The sequence below is a fragment of the Rhinopithecus roxellana genome, chromosome 5 (assembly GCF_007565055.1).
Source record: "Rhinopithecus roxellana isolate Shanxi Qingling chromosome 5, ASM756505v1, whole genome shotgun sequence".
In the NCBI taxonomy this organism is placed as follows: domain Eukaryota; kingdom Metazoa; phylum Chordata; class Mammalia; order Primates; family Cercopithecidae; genus Rhinopithecus; species Rhinopithecus roxellana.
The window spans coordinates 36,919,380-36,924,467 of record NC_044553.1 but is presented as its reverse complement, the minus strand read 5'-3'; the positions used below and the strand labels follow the sequence as shown (position 1 = coordinate 36,924,467).

General features: G+C 37.8%; 1 pseudogene; it reads right to left on the bottom strand.

Annotated features, from left to right (window-relative positions):
- Positions 1 to 2,732: 2,732 nt before the first annotated feature.
- Positions 2,733 to 4,635, bottom strand: LOC104656912 (annotated as a pseudogene).
- Between the last annotated feature and the right edge of the window lie 453 nt (positions 4,636 to 5,088).

Below are 5,088 nucleotides of genomic sequence, written 5' to 3'. Positions count from 1 at the left end.
TCTATCTAAAGTTCATTTTTATTTTTATAAAAACAATAAATGCATAGTTTAAAAGGTTAAGTAGTACTATGAGGCTTATCAAGGAAAAATGTAGTCCCAAGCTATACCCTTACTCATGTCCCAGTACTGTTTCTTAGCTTTCTCTTCTTAAATCTATCTTCATATTTGTAACTACTATGTCTATACTCATCTTTATATTTACCTATTTTAGATATAATGTCTTGCCTTCATGTTATTGCAGATGAGAATTTTTCTGTTCTCCCTACTTCTCTTCCATACCTTTATTACAATTTATCCATGTAATAATTGATATTATCAATTTAATAGCACTATGCTTGTTAAATAAATATTTTACATTTGTATTATAATGTCTATGTAAACGTTCCTCACTGTTAGGCAGGTAGAGTACTAAAATAGTTTCTTTTTATACAAATTTTGTTTTTCTTTATTATTACTTCATTCTTTTATCTGCTTAGCTTACTATGTACCAGTGTAAAATAGATGCACAATTTTCTCCAAATATAATGATAGATATGAAAAAAAAACACTTCATTTTCATTCCATTTTTCACATAGCCAGATGCATCAGTTTGTTTGTTTGTTTACGCAGGTCTCCATCCAGAAGTTCTTTTGTTCTAATCTTGACTGGTTTTCTTTAAAAAAAAAAAAAAAAAAACAAAAACAAAAGATAAATGTGTCACATAAGCGCCATAACAGTGAAATCTGCTTATATTTGAAAAAAAAAAATAAGTGAAGCTTTGTTTGGACATTATTTCCTTGCAAGAGCAATACATGTCCTTAGTAAACAACTACCATATTTACAAGTTAATTTCTTTGATACTTAGGCAGGATTGAAAGCCAGGAGAAATCATGAAAGAGTGAGCTTTGAAATAATCTTTACAGCTAAGCTGATAACAGTGAAGGTGGCCAGACAATTCCTGAAGCAGACTTGTTTATTTTGTAGAGTATTTGACTATGTCTGGGTAGCTAGCTTGCTTGTATAAAGACCAGGGACAAGTCCAATCCCTATTTTGGCCTGTTAAAGCTTTTCCCAGAAGAACAAATATCTGCTCCATAGTCATTCTAATCCTAACCCCAACTAGCCTCAGAAAAGAAATTAGGCAAGAGGACTGAGGTTATCATGAAGTTACTCTTACTACTACGAAACTAATATAAAGTGCATGTCCATAGATAGCGAGGCAGCAGTCTCATTTTCACATATGGGCAGCACAATTAAAATGTGAATTTCAAATAACCCAACATGACTCACTTTCAACAAAAGATAAAAATCCCTTAATCTTCAACTGGTCTTTAAATTTGAGATGTTAGGTCTGTGTTAGAGATAGTAACGAAATATTATGAAGTGTGCACTGGTACCTTAAATGCCAAATCTCAAAAACAACACAAATTCGAGACTTTCCTATTAACACACACATGTGTACCAACTGCATTTCATATGATAAAAGTGGTTTTATAGTCTATTTCCTCCATCTTTTCATTTTTGAGAAGCACACTTGTAAAAACACCAATTTAACTTGTGCTAAGTGGTAGGGGTTTGTTTTTCTTAAACCAAAACTCTGCCAAACTTGTCGATCTTCTGCTTCATCTACTCAGGTAGAATACCAGATCAAGCTGCTGCTGTGGCTGCTCTCACCATATGAAACCAGTTTGTGTCTGCATTATTACTGTCTTTAGGATAACTTTAAATTCTTCAGAGCAGTTTTCTTTACTCCTCCCATTTTTCACTTCCTGCCTAAATCCAAGTTAAATTATACAGTTTCCACTGGTCTTCAACGCAGTTTGATTCTGCACTGTCCTTTCCTTTGCATGTCACAGTAGTTGTTCACATATATTAAATATTATAGATATGTTCTGCTCTTGACATCTATACACTTACAAAAGCAGCTCTGTACTTTGTTTGGTGTGTTTGTTACTATGGTAGCTCACAAAAAGCAGTTTTCTCAGTTCTAAGCATGGTACTTTACAATTTTTAATGCATTCGTACAACAGTACATTGGAAAAGTACTGAGCCTTTACAAAATAGCTTTACATTTTTAAACAAATGAATGTGATTTTTTTTTCACTTACACAAGCATAGGCTTTTTAATATTTCCACAAGATAAATATCTCAAACTATAAGCTCACTCTACAGTGTACCACAGTGATGGACTTAGGAGACAGTTATACACTTAGAAGATACACTAAGTGTTATTTACACTGACATGTCCAGTATCACCAACTCTGAAAGGTAAACAAACAATATTCAGAATGTGGCTTCATTTGTGTCAGCTAATAACTGGGAATGGTATAGCTTTAATCACTTAAGAAACACATACTGTAACTTAGTCTAAACTTAATTTCCTTCGCCCCTCTCTGTTACGGCATGGGAAAATTTAAAGATCAACATGAAATGGAGCCATTGCTGAGGCAGATCTTTTAAGATAACAAAGGAAAAATTGACAAGTGTATATGATAAATTATCAGTAACAGTGATGCTACCAGTTTAACTGTTAGAGAAATCAGATTTTTATGTCATAAAATGTGGCTTTTAAAATATTTCCTTTTATTCTGGAACAAAAACTGGAGAAAGGACGATGATTCCTTCAGAAAGCAATGACTCAATTCAGGTTGTTACTTTACATTTAAGTACCACTCAAAAAGTGGACATAAAAGCAAGTGATTCCTGTTTGCCCATCACTATATCAGCTACATAGCTGAGAGTTCAGATCTTAATTACACAACACTTCCTCTGTTACCAGAAGCTAAGACTGCTCTGCGACAATAGGACAGGTAGAATTCTCAGATAACCAGCGATTGATGCAGTGGACATGGTACTCATGGGAACAAAGTAGTTTATGAAGTTTGTTGCCTTCTCTATATTCTGTAATGCAAACACTACAGGTTTTTAATGCATCACTTTCACCAAAACTTGTCATTGCCACATTGTCAATCTGTTCTTTGATGAGTCCTCTAGGTTGGTCATCATCATCCTCATTTAAGAGGAAAAACTGAGCCAGGCTAAGGAAGTGCAAAGCGCCACTTTTATCAAATATGACTGAGGTCCTATGTCAACCCTCCCTCCTGGCACCTGATGAGCCTGATGATGAGCTTCCTTCATTACTGCCTTCAAATAAATCTGAGCTAGTTTCTGAACTTTCACCACCAGAACTGGAACTAGGGCAAACTAGAACTTGAACTGGAACTTAAGCTGGAATTCGAACTGGAACCAGAACTACTACCACCACCAGAATCCCTCTTCCACTCCGTGATTCTGCCCTTTCCATATTTTGATTTGGGACTGAGCCAGTAGGCTCTGAGTCGCTATCACTGTACATAAAATAGCTTAACCAAAACCTGTTATTATCTGCCTTAACATGGTCTGAATTACAACAGATGTAGTCTCACTTAGACCAGTATTTAAGATTCTACGAAAGGGAATTCTGATGGTACTGACATAGGTCCTCACACCTCCCTGCTCAGAACGTGAAAATGTACACCTAAAATCTCCTCGTTCACTTTCGTAGGTGACAGTATCATTTGGCATCTGAGACCTAGACCAAGTTTCATTGACTATGCTATCTCTCTGCTGATATTCTCCAGGACGAACTCTTCTTACTTGAAGATCAAGGACTATGGTTGGTTTGTATCCTGATCCTGTAGATTCACCATTGGCAGCTGTGTCTGAAGAACCTGCTCCTTGAGAGGCATTTCTTGTTCCAGAAGCTGCAAAAATACCTCTACTTAGCAACTCAGGCCCAGATATTTGCTCTCTCAATGTCACATGGGGCCGGGTTCTAGAACTTCCCTCCATCTCATTTACCAAAGGATGTTCAAAAATCTGAGATGAGATATGATGATGAGATCTTCGTGGAATTTCACTCATTGGATGCAGAGGTGACCTCCTTCTCTCAGCTCGTGCTCTGGTTCTCCGATGGTCTAGGCTCCTGCTTCCTGTCCTCCTCTGACCTCTGGTAAGTGGAACTTCTGTTACTGCTTCAGTTGAATTTCGTTCTGATCTAGATGGCCTTGCAGATGTTGATTCAGGTCGTGGGTTTTCCACTTGCCTTTGGCTGTTGTTTTCCACATTTTCTCCACTAGAATGTCTTGCAGATGGCTCATTTTCATTCTCTGAATTTTGGCTCCCATTATTACTGTTAACATTTATCTCTAAACTGAATCTGAAATCACCACTGTTTGGATTAGTCCGGCTCACTGCTCTCCAAGATTGGTTTCCTCTTTGTCCACTTCTTGTTGTATTTCCAGTTTGTCTGACAGAGTTAAGCCAGTCTATTGCAGAGTCACCATTAGATACATCATCTGAAGAGTCTCCTCCTCTATTTTCGCCTGAGTTTTGCTGTGGTGGGCTTTCTTTAATTTGCTGTAGTCTTCTCAGCAACTCTTCCTCAGTACTTTCACCTGGGGTGCCTAGCAAACTGTTCTCTCTCCTAAGCCTATAATCCTCTTCACTCAGGTTATTTACAAATTGATAGAAAGCTTCTTCCCGATCCAGTCGGTCCATCTGAATTCTGTGCTGTGCTGCAGACTGATCACCACTTCCTTTGTCGTTAGAATCTGAGTTTTCCATATTGATTAACAAGTGGAAAATTACTAGGTTTTAGGATCAGCATCCAACTCTGTTGGTTCGGCTGCTGCCGCCGAGGCTGCTCCGCAGCCGCCTGGCCACAGCTCTCAAGCGGCCTCCAATGGGCTGATTGAGACCCTCCTCTAAGCCCAGCGCCTGCCAGACGTTGCTCTGGCAGCCATTATCTTCCCCATTGTTACCAAGCAGCCACAGGAAAACTCTTGACTGGTTTTCTTTAGGCATTTCCCATAAATAGGCATTTTCTATGTCTCTGAGTATTTTCTCTAGGATTTCCTATGCTGGGGCCATTCTCACATCTTCCTCTCTCTTGGTATAACCCCTTATTGTGATGAAGAATATCCTCCAGTATTACGTGGCTAAAATACGTTTATTCTATAGTATCTACTTCAAGCTTAATAGCATAGTCATGAATAGAAGATAACCTTCCCTCAGAATTTCTAATGCATTGCTTCATTGTTTTCTGGCTTTTAAAGTTTCGTGCCTTTC